We start from the raw sequence: 12,869 nt of genomic DNA on the forward strand, positions 1-12,869 counted from the left end.
ACATATTGGTGTCTGTCACTAAGATAGGATCGGATGTAGTCAAGGGCAAGGCCTCGGATTCCATAATGCTGGAGTTTAAGTAAGAGGTAGTTGTGATTAACAGTATCAAAGGCTTTTCTTAGGTCAATGAAGAGTCCAATCGGAAACTCATTTTTGTCAAGGGCTGAGTAGATTACGTTAAGGAGACTAATGATTGCATCGTTGGTACTCTTTTGGGACCGGAAGCCAAACTGGCAGGGGCTGAGTATGTCGAATTTTACTAGGTAGGAATAGAGCTGTTTGTAAATAATTTTTTCAAATATTTTTGATAGAATGGGTAGATTTGATATTGGTCTATAATTGTTTATGTCAGCCGGATTGCCTCCTTTATGGACTGGCGTTACTCTTGCTTTTTTGAGGATATCAGGGAAGGTGTGACGCTCTATAGATTTGTTGAACAGTAGAGCTATGGGTGGGGCACGGGCATGGGAGGCGCTCTTGTATACAATGGACGGAATTTCTCTGGTGTTCCCTGCCTTGGTTTTTAGAGAGTGTATGATAGACACAACATCTGCCGAGCTGATTGGTGAAAGGAGAAGAGAGTTTGGATAGCTGCCTGAGAGATATGTGTTAATATGTGTCTGAGTCTGTGGGATTTTACTGGCAAGATTAGCACCAACCGATGAAAAGAAACTATTAAATTCATTTGCCATTTCTAAATCAGTTGACGGTATATTCCCATCCTTGTAGAGTTTTATTTGGTTATGTGAGTGTTGTTTAGTTCCTAGGATACTAGAGATTGTTTTCCAAGTGCTTTTCATGTTGCCTTTTGCTTCATTGAATCTATTCACATAATATGCAAGTTTTGCCTTTCTTATGATACTGGTAAGCATTGATGAGTACCTTTTAGCTACTTCCATTGAAACTAGGCCAATCCTAAGTTTCTTTTCATATTCATGTTTCTTGTTGATTTAGTTGAGAATGCCACTTGTGAGCCATGGATTGTTTAATCTTTTGTCAGTTACTTGCTTGGTAAGAAGGGGGACAATGAAGGTTGTAGAGGCTTAGAGTTTTGTAGAGGAAGAGGTTAGCTAATGAATTTATATCCTGGGTATTATTGAATTCAGAATCCCAGTTAATATTGTGAAGTACATTTGTAAGATTGCCTAAAGCTGATTCACTGTGTAACCGGAGAGTTTCTTGCTTTTTGGTGGTGTTATGTCCATGTTCGCTATGAGAAAGGTAGGATAGTGGTCAGTTGTTCTGTTGTAGATTATACCAGATATAAGGGGAGCTGTTATGTTAGTCCATATGTGATCCAAGGTAGTGGCTGATGTTTGAGTGACTCGGGTAGGTTTGGCGATTGTGGGGATTAGCATACAGGAGTTCATGCTGTTAAGGAAGTAGTCAACTTGAGAGCAATTTTGTTGACCCAGGTCAATATTGAAGTCTCCTCCCAGAATGATGTGGTTTTTGTGCCATAGCTTGGAAGATAATCTGCCACAGCCTTGAGAGCACGGAGCCTCTCTCTACATTGGCGACCCAGTCTGGCTACAGCATTGCGGTATAGTAGAACCTCAAGACCAAGGTATTTGTATCTGGTTACATAGTCGAGCAGAGAGCATCATTCAACTGCATTTTGCGAACAGTCCCACCCCGTCTGGGTGGGCGTCGGTTCACGATCTTGAATTGAAATTGAAATTGAAATAAGTTTATTGAGGTAAAATACACACAAAGGGATGAGGTAGCTCAAGCTATTCTCACCCCATTCAGTACAACGTGTTAATATATACATAGACACACATCACAAATAAACATATTACCAAACATTCTGAGAGGTAAACATATACATTTCCTCCTTCACAAGTAGTATGTTATCAGACGTACACACAAATACTTTTATGACCTAGGTATACTGTATAGACAATTTGCAAGAGACATGCAGATAATTCAACAAAATATTACAGTCTTGGTGCAAAATTTCTATATCTCTCAAGAATATCATCAACCTTTCCGTTGTGACACATCCAGGCTATTTGTTCAGGAACAGTCCTTATCTCAGTGTTTCTATATACATTAATCAACGGACAATCAAGAACATAATGGGCCAGGGTGTGAGACCTTAACATACCACATAGTTTACACCTCGTGTCATTATCATGAACATCTATCCCATATTCCCAGTAATATTTGTACTCAAGCCTGAGCCGCATGTACACAGAGTCACTCCAAGCATTTCTCCTTTTACCATAAGTGAAATGGGTGTTTTGACTCACATACATGTAGTGTTGCATGGTTTGACTTCTCTCATACATTATCTCTCTCCTCTCCACTCCTGTGCCTGAATATTTCTGATTTTGCTTCTTATTTGTCTCATTGTGAATTCACATTCAATGTCAACTTGTGGTTTTGATGTGGCACGTTTGGCCAAGTCATCCGCCACCTCGTTGAGCACTATTCCAACATGAGATGGAATCCACATGAATTTCACACTATAACCTTTCAGCTGTATCTCAGTTATTCTTCTCTTACAGTCCTCAACTATAGACATGAAGACTGGGTTTCGACTGTTTAAGGACTCCAGTGCTCCTCGGCTATCGACAAATACAAAAACATTTTTGTCGTCATGACGTACTTCCTCCAAACACGCCAGAATGGCCTGCAGTTCAGCTTGTGTGGATGATATATAATTACTAAGCCGGAGTTCAATTATCCTGTCCACAGTCCCAAACTCCGTATATTCCCTTATTAGGACACCACACCCTGCCCTGCCATCCTCCGCCACCGACCTGTCGCAATATACATGTAAACTGTTGCCTCTTGGTAACCGAGATATCATGCTTCCATACAAACACCGTAATTATCCCGGTTCATGATGAATCTTTTTCACCTTGAGGGGTACAATTTCGACGTCTATTTTCTGTACTTTCCAGGGAGCAGACATATTACACTGTCGAGAGGGTTTACAGCAGTGAAGTACATCGTATTCCCTGAGGTCATGAGCTAATCCCCTCGTGTACCGTGTCTCCCTCAGTTTCCTGGAAGTGTGTACGTCACTCAACCAGGTCTGAACGCTCTCAAACAGCTTATCCCCTCCTTTTCTCCGCATGAAACGAATAGATACTCTAGTGTTAATGTCACGGACTCTATCACACACACTCTGTAAATTTAATTCCATTCTCATTATTTCAATCATTGCATTTCTTTGACATCCAAGAATAATCCTCATAGCCTCGTTCTGTATCAGCTCTATTTTTTTAATTCTGCCTTGGCCTGTGTAAGACAATACGGGTGCTGCGTAGTCTATCAGGGACCGAACAGTACTTATGTATAACATCCGCAAGATAGGTACCCCAACACCTTTACCAGAAAAAGCCAGTGCTTTCAGAGGATGCAGACGGGCTTAACATAAGGTGCTGATTTGATTTTTTCAGCATTTTTACTCTCACATGTGTATCCAACATACATGCCCAGATACTTGTACTTCTGAACACGGCTCAGTTCCACACCATTTAGAGTAAGTGTTATATTTCTTCGTTTCCTATACTCGTATTTGGTTTTATCTGCATTTATAACTAAGCCTAACTTGTGACAGGTTGTACCAAGTATGTTAAGAGCAGTTTGAATTTTGTTCCCAGAAGTGCCTTGTATAAGAATGTCATCAGCATATATGATCGTCGTGACCCCTGGAGGATACATTTCTGATGCTAATCTGTTCATTAATACATTGAATAAGGTGGGACTTAATACTCCTCCTTGTGGGGTACCTAACTGAAACCTCCGTTCCTCAGACATGTATCCCTGGTAATACACCTGACCTTTTCTGCCTTGTAGATAATCCCTTATCCAGTGTAGCAACCTCCCTGTTATTCCCAGATTGGCTAATTCGTATAAGATTACTTCCCCATTGGCTTTATCAAATGCTCCTTGTAGATCAACAAAAACTCTACAATTGTCATCCACATTAGACAAACACTTTAAGAGACAATCCGCAGTACTTTTGCCTTTGATAAAACCAAAGAGATTACTGGACATGTTATCACCTACAAGGTAGAGTAGCCTATTTAATAAAATCCTTTCCATCATTTTACAAAAGCAGGATATTAAGGAGACAAGTCTGTAGCCTCCGTTTGACTTAGGGATAGGAATGATGACAGCCTCTTTCCATTTTCTTGGTAACTTTCCCTCTCTATAACTCATATTAAACAAATCAAGTAAGGGACTAGGTTTCATACCGGCTAAATAATTAAGAATGTCATACGTTACTCCATCTTTTCCCGGAGCAGTAGAGCTGCCACTTTTTATAACATCCAGTAGCTCATCGTGAGTTATCTCAGTGCATGTTATAGATCTTGTATTTAAGGCACATAAAGTTACTCCATTTCTAATATTTTCCCATGACTCAATGGTGACTCTCGTGTCTGCAGGTAAGGACTCCATACCAGCAGCACTAGCCTATTTATCTACTAACTCATTAGCAACTTTCCCTGGATCTGAGTGAGCAATGAATTTGGTCTTACAACCCCTGATTTTGTTTACTGCTTTCCATGTCTTTAAGGTTCTTAGTATTACCAATGGACTGAGCAAAGTCTTGCCAGTATCTGTCCCGCGCCTCCTTTCTCACCTGACTGTATTCCCTAGCCACTTCCAACTTTGTATTTTTCTTTCACGATCTTCGTCTTCTCTACCGAGATGACTAAGCATAGTTCCTGACATGTGTACAATACAGAGTTCAGAACATTTTGGGTGTTGGTATACCCATTGGTGTGGATCAGTATATCATCCACATAGCTATGATGTGTTCGCTGGGCCTTCTAGTTACTGAGTTTAAAAGTGCATTGATTAACACATTGAGCAGAGTAGGACTAAGGACACTTCCCTGTAGAGTGCCAAGTTCAAATTCTCTCGTTACACTCATATGCCATTGGAAGAGTACAGATGACTTCCTGTTGGATAGATAGCCTCTTATCCACCGTAGAAGCCATCCTCCAACACTCATTTTAGCAAGTTCGCTCAGAATGACGTGTCGATTAGCAATGTCAAAGGCTGACTTAAGATCTAGGAAAGTGGTATATGACCTATCAGTATGCAGGGTGAGGAAGGCCTCACAGTGATGTTCACTCTTTCCATGCGTAAAGCCATATATATGGGGAGACAGCATGTTACTAATTCTGTAAAGGAGACGGTTGAGAACCATCCTCTCAAGACACTTACAGAGACAACTAGTGAGGGAGATTGGGCGAAAAGCACTCTGCTGGTTAGGTTTAGGAATAGGAATAATAAGGCTGTTGGTCCAGGACTTTGGAAGCTCCCCAGTTACATAGCTCATATTATACAATTGAAGCAAGGGATTCCCTGGAACTAGCAGAAGCATATGCAGTATGCCGTAAGTAACTCCATCCTCCCCGGGTGATGTAGCTTTGTCTTTATGTAGAGCAGAGTCTAGTTCGTATTCAACAAAAAGCATGTCACCATCATGCGCGGGCGCGGGTTCGATTCCCGCACGAGGCAGAAACAAATGGGCAAAGTTTCTTTCACCCTGAATGCCCCTGTTACCTAGCAGTAAATAGGTACCTGGGAGTTAGTCAGCTGTCACGGGCTGCTTCCTGGGGGTGGAGGCCTGGTCGAGGACCGGGCCGCGGGGACACTAAAGCCCCGAAATCATCTCAAGATAACCTCAAGAAGATCATCCTCTTGATGAAGCAGGAAGTCAAGGAGCCTTGCTCTATCAGTATATCTATTATTTAATTCATTCTGTGTGGGTAGAGGAAGACTGTCAAAGCTGGAAGTCGTGGCCCAAGCATCAACAAGCTCATTTGATCTGTGCAGAGGATTAGGGTGTGAGATCTCTGCAGCATTTTTCCCTTTGATCTTGTTGATATCTTTCCATGCCCGACTTAGTGGCGCGTGAGAATTGAGACCACTAACAAAAGTTCCCCAGTCTGTCTGCCTCAGCTCCGCCATACGTTCCCTGGCCTCAGCCAGAGCCGCTTCAAAGAGCCGAAGCATTTCAGCAGTGCGGGTCCTTCTCTAAGCTTGTCCAATTATTCTGGCAGTGTGTTTTAGTACATGCAATTTAGAATCATTATAATAAACATAAGTGCTATGACCAGTGTAATTTGGGTTACGTGGCCTGGACGATGGATCAAGTGATTCTATAAACTGCTCGATAGTACCTGTGAACTCATTGTTAAAATCTTCAACTGATGAAGGCTCAGATGAACTGCACCAATCTGACACATGAGCAACAAGATTGTCTCGTTGATCGATGATCACAGCCAGCCTCTTCCGCTTGAACATTCCACCGGGGAGGATAGAGCTGCTAATGCTTACAGTGGCTAATATGGCCAGATGATCAGACGCCATATCTGGCACTATTGACGAGGCGCACACGGTGTGGGAGACATTGACACCGAGACATAGATCAAGAATACCTCCGTAGATATGCATCAGTTAAAGGTCACCCACAATCTGTGCATCATCGTGACTACCTAATAGTGACAACAGTTGGTTGCCGTTACGATTACTGAACTGCGAATTACCAATATTCCTATGTCTAGCGTTATAATCACCTATAGTGATGGTAGGCTCAGTCTGAATACAGATAGGAAGGTCAGCATAATTAAAGTTACAAGGAGTTGATTATTTAGTACATAGTTTTTTCTCTTAAACTGGCTAATAGAGGGGGAGTCTTTAACGTGATTGGGAATACATACATGCATGCATACATGCATGCATACATGCATACATGCATACATGCATACATACATGCATACATACATACATACATACATACATACATACATACATACATACATACATACATACATACATACATACATACTCGTTCAGTCAGCATATAGCTATTTCGGGACAAAATCCAATACAGTTTATATTGGTGAGACGCCACTATGATGAGTTTAAATATCACAGGAACTGTAGGTTAATGTGTGACATAAGTGAGGTTAGATGAGGCATCTACAAGCATCAGCAGGAGGCTGGGGGAGTGTTGTTGTGGGGTCTGCAGGAATTTGGCCCAGATGTTGGAGGGTGGGTTTGACCCTTCCACCCTCCCCCCCCCCCCACCCCACGTTGACCGCAGAACGTCTAAGGTTACCTGTCACTGTCGCTTACCAAGGGTATCCCCCCCCCCCCCAGTGTTACGATATATCGTATCGTGTTATTTCATCGCATAAAGACATGGTTATTTATTAGTAATACGTTCATTATTACAGGAAGAACGAGGTTAACAACCGTGGAGGTCGTTAACGGTCAGCACGGTATGGCTCGTCCGGTGGCGGGAATTTCTGTTAGCCAATCAGAACTACAGGGCGAGGTAACGTGTGCTGGCCGGAGCATGTGGAGAGACAGACCTCTACTCCCCTCCATTCAGTCAACATGCTGTCGTCGCTTTCGGATGTTTGACCAACTGACCCAACTGTTCCAGTATGCTCCACCCTCACCAAAGGAAACGGACGTGAGGACCTAGCGGCATGGTAAACGTCTCTGAGGTCGTGGAAGGCACCGTCATTGATAGAGGCGTTGAGGTGCAACCCGTTCTCGCAAATTTAATAAGTCAATATTGACTTATTAAATATGTGCATAGGTGACATACTTGACATAATAGACACCCTTAAAAAGATTCATAGAAAACACCGACCTTACCTAACCTACTTAGTATGTTAAGATAAGCATCTTATTGCTTCGTAATTACAATCATTACCTAACCTATAATAGGTATAGGTTAAGTAATAATTGTAATTACCAAGCAATAAGATGCTTATCTTAAGATACTAACAAGGTTAGGTAAGGTCGGTGTTTTCTATGAATCTTTTAAAGGGTATCTATTATGTTTAGTATATCACCTATGCACGTAGTTAATAAGTCAATATTGACTTTACGAATTTGCGAGAACGGGTTGTGAGGTAACACACAGTTTCCGAATAGTGGTCCTAATTACGGAAAAGTGGATGATCTATAAGTGGGAAGAACAATCAGACAAGAGACGACCATTTCATGGTCGCAGTCTCTATATATATATATATATATATATATATATATATATATATATATATATGTATATATAATATATATATATAATGTACTTATGTACAATGCCTTAATATATATACATGTAATATATTGTATATAATGTGGATCGAGATATATCTGAATATATCCATGACGAAGTTTTTAGACAATCTTATTTTCTTGTCCTTTGTCAGACCTCAGCACAAAGTGTGTCGCACCTGACAATAGGTCCGGCTGAGGCTGACACCTGATCAAATTAATGTACTGTTATAGTACAACGAAACATAAGATAAACACTCAGAATAAACCTAAATTAAATGTGTTGGGTTGTCGACAGTTCGATCCCAACACCACACACACACACATGCATCAGATTCTTAACTTACAATATTTATGATTTACCAATTTATGTTACTATACTGACTCTCAATTTCACAATATTGTATAAACATGGAACTTAAAATTTGTCTATCTGTTTCATAAATTGAAAACTTCGTTACCCATCTTGTGGGTGGCAGTGGACCCCATACCCATCTTGTGGGTGGCAGTGGACCCCATACCCATCTTGTGGATGGTAGTGGACCCATACCCATCTTGTGGGTGGTAGTGGACCCCATACCCATCTTGTGGATGGTAGTGGACCCATACCCATCTTGTGGGTGGTAGTGGACCCCATACCCATCTTGTGGGTGGTAGTGGACCCCATACCCATCTTGTGGATGGTAGTGAACCCCATACCCATCTTGTGGGTGGTAGTGGACCCCATACCCATCTTGTGGGTGGTAGTGGACCCCATACCCATCTTGTGGGTGGTAGTGGACCCCATACCCATCTTGTGGGTGGTAGTGGACCCCATACCCATCTTGTGGGTGGTAGTGGACCCATACCCATCTTGTGGGTGGTACTGGACCCATACCCATCTTGTGGGTGGTAGTGGACCCATACCCATCTTGTGGGTGGTAGTGAACCCCATACCCATCTTGTGGGTGGTAGTGGACCCATACCCATCTTGTGGGTGGTAGTGGACCCCATACCCATCTTGTTGGTGTTAGTGGACCCCATACTCATCCTGTGGGTGGTACTGGACCCCATACCCATCTTGTGGGTGGTAGTGGACCCCATACCCATCTTGTGGGTGGTAGTGGACCCCATACCCATCTTGTGGGTGGTAGTGGACCCCATACCCATCTTGTTGGTGGTAGTGGACCCCATACTCATCCTGTGGGTGGTACTGGACCCCATACCCATCTTGTGGGTGGTAGTGGACCCCATACCCATCTTGTGGGTGGTAGTGGACCCCATACCCATCTTGTGGGTGGTAGTGGACCCCATACCCATCTTGTGGGTGGTAGTGGACCCCATACCCATCTTGTTGCTGGTAGTGAACCCCATACTCATCCTATGGGTGTTAGTGGACCCCATACCCATCATGTTGGTGGTAGTGGACGTACCCCATACTCATCCTGTGGGTGGTAGTGGCCCCCCATACCCATCTTGTGGTTGGTAGTGGACCCCATACCCATCCTGTGTGTGGTAGTGGACCCCATACCCATCCTGTGTGTGGTAGTGGACCCTGTGGTGTTTGTGTGTTACTGAGGAAGTCTTGGTTGTAGGGTTGATGTAAAGTCATGACTTGGTTACTGACTTTAATACTTAATATGATTACATGACTAGTAGCTACCAAGCTTGGCGGGCGTCCTGTACGCTCTCTTGTTTACCTTCCTTCTCTCTGGCGTCCCAGCCGCCGCACATAGAAAACGGATGGTACCATTTTCTGTGAACATGACAGACCCGATACCCATCCTGTGTGTGGTAGTGGACCCGATACCCATCCTGTGTGTGGTAGTGGACCCCATACCCATCTTGTGGGTGCTAGTGGACCCCAATACCCATCTTGTTGGCGGTAGTGGGCTCCCATACTCATCCTTTGGGCAGTAGTGGACCCCATACCCATCCTGCAGGTGGTAGTGGACCCCATACCTATCCTATGGGTATTTATTGGGCCCAAACCCAATCCTACAAGGGTATGGACCCCTTACCCACTTAACAGGTGGTAGTGAACCCTATATCCATACTACAGTAGGTAGTAGATACTATACCATCCTGTTTGTAGTAGTTTACCCCATAGACATTCCAACGTAACATGGTTTTCTGTTGACGTTCATACAATACATTCTTTAAAGATATTTAAAGCACAGACTAGTGTATATAATGTTGACTGATGAAGCACTATTATTCTATGTAATAATTTTTAGTGCTTATTATAATTTACTAAGAACAACTAATATTTCTCAAAACAAAACTACGAACCTTTAATAGGTTGTAGCTGATCTGTAATATTTTGAGAACATGGAAAACAGTAGGTAAATTTCACAACCCACGTGGGACCTGAAAACTACTACTTTCATTATAATTGAACCAATCACAACTATTCTGCTATCTACGGCGATGGACGGGAACTGTGAGACGTAAATTGGTACGTGAGGAAGGGTTTGGGCCTTGGAAAAAATGTAACTGGGAATATACCACATATGTACTAATACATATTCAACATATTGACTTTAAGCATTAAGTCTTATATGTGCTGTCTTGTGCGGGAGCGGGTTGTACATTTAATAAAAAAAAGGTTCTGTGTAAACATACATTAGCTAATAATAAATTACGATATAAAGTGAGGTACACTGGCTACGACTCTTTACTTGATCAGTTGTGTGATGGTCATGAATTATTAAAGATATGAAAAAAACATTAATATACAAGTACTGAGAGTTGATGAACTTGCTGAGCAAACTTAATTCCTCGAAAAGGAAAAATAATTGTCCAGTATAAAAAACAAATATTATTTGTCAGAGACTTTTGATAATTTTCTGAAAAATAAACTTCAGTTAAAAATTAAATTTTAATCCAGTTAAAGATACACAGACATATATTTACGATCACTCGCATGCAAGAAACCCTCGATTTTTATTAAAAAACTAATTTTATTAACTCGTAGAGGAGGTAACGCCCTCACTATTTTAGTACCCAAAACTGCCAGTTTAATTTTACAACTATAATAATTTTTCAAATAATTCAAAATATAAAATAATTTAATCTAGTGCCACATAAAACCATTGATAATGATGGACATCACCCAGCAGTGCCTCCAGCACCAGCAGTGCCTCCAACACCAGCAGTGCCTCCAACACCAGCAGTGCCTCCAACACCATCAGTGCCTCCAGCACCAGTAGTGCCTCCAACACCAGCAGTGCCTCCAGCACCATCAGTGCCTCCAACACCAGCAGTGCCTCCAACACCAGCAGTGCCTCCAACACCAGCAGTGCCTCCAGCACCAGCAGTGCCTCCAACACCAGCAGTGCCTCCAACACCGGCAGTGCCTCCAACACCAGCAGTGCCTCCAACACCAGCAGTGCCTCCAGCACCAGTAGTGCCTCCAACACCAGTAGTGCCTCCAGCACCAGTAGTGCCTCCAGCACCAGTAGTGCCTCCAGCACCAGTAGTGCCTCCAGCACCAGTAGTGCCTCCAGCACCAGTAGTGCCTCCAGCACCAGCAGTGCCTCCAACACCAACAGTGCCTCCAGCACCAACAGTGCCTCCAGCACCAGTAGTGCCTCCAGCACCAGCAGTGCCTCCAGCACCAGCAGTGCCTCCAACACCAACAGTGCCTCCAGCACCAGCAGTGCCTCCAACACCAACAGTGCCTCCAGCACCAGTAGTGCCTCCAGCACCAGCAGTGCCTCCAACACCAACAGTGCCTCCAGCACCAGTAGTGCCTCCAGCACCAGTAGTGCCTCCAGCACCAGTAGTGCCTCCAGCACCAGTAGTGCCTCCAGCACCAGCAGTGCCTCCAGCACCAGCAGTGCCTCCAACACCAGCAGTGCCTCCAACACCAGCAGTGCCTCCAGCACCAGCAGTGCCTCCAGCACCAGTAGTGCCTCCAACACCAGCAGTGCCTCCAGCACCAGCAGTGCCTCCAACATCAACAGTGCCTCCAGCACCAGCAGTGCCTCCAGCACCAGTAGTGCCTCCAGCACCAGTAGTGCCTCCAGCACCAGCAGTGCCTCCAGCACCAGTAGTGCCTCCAGCACCAGTAGTGCCTCCAGCACCAGCAGTGCCTCCAACACCAGCAGTGCCTCCAACACCAGCAGTGCCTCCAGCACCATCAGTGCCTCCAGCGCCAGCAGTGCCTCCAGCGCCAGCAGTGCCTCCAACACCAGTAGTGCCTCCAACACCAGTAGTGCCTCCAGCACCAGCAGTGCCTCCAGCACCAGTAGTGCCTCCAGCACCAGTAGTGCCTCCAGCACCAGCAGTGCCTCCAACACCAGCAGTGCCTCCAACACCAGCAGTGCCTCCAGCACCATCAGTGCCTCCAACACCAGCAGTGCCTCCAGCACCAGCAGTGCCTCCAACACCAACAGTGCCTCCAGCACCAGTAGTGCCTCCAGCACCAGCAGTGCCTCCAGCACCAGCAGTGCCTCCAACACCAACAGTGCCTCCAACACCAGCAGTGCCTCCAGCACCAGCAGTGCCTCCAACATCAACAGTGCCTCCAGCACCAGCAGTGCCTCCAGCGCCGGTAGTGCCTCCATCACCAGTAGTGCCTCCAGCACCAGTAGTGCCTCCAGCACCAGTAGTGCCTCCAACACCAGTAGTGCTTCCAACACCAGTAGTGCCTCCAGCACCAGCAGTGCCTCCAGCACCAGTAGTGCCTCCAGCACCAGAAGTGCCTCCAGCACCAGCAGTGCCTCCAGCACCAGCAGTGCCTCCAGCACCAGCAGTGCCTCCAGCACCAGCAGTGCCTCCAGCACCAGCAGTGCCTCCAGCACCAGCAGTGCCTCCAGCACCAGCAGTGCCTCCAG

At 44.6% G+C, this 12,869-nt stretch overlaps 1 protein-coding gene across 1 annotated transcript in view; it reads right to left on the reverse strand.

The window, feature by feature from the left end:
- LOC123760895 (C-signal) overlaps positions 1-12,869 on the reverse strand; it is a 106,348-nt gene that overhangs the window by 56,530 nt on the left and 36,949 nt on the right. The window lies entirely within an intron of this gene.

This window comes from Procambarus clarkii, chromosome 3 (genome assembly GCF_040958095.1).
Source record: "Procambarus clarkii isolate CNS0578487 chromosome 3, FALCON_Pclarkii_2.0, whole genome shotgun sequence".
Lineage (NCBI taxonomy): Eukaryota > Metazoa > Arthropoda > Malacostraca > Decapoda > Cambaridae > Procambarus > Procambarus clarkii.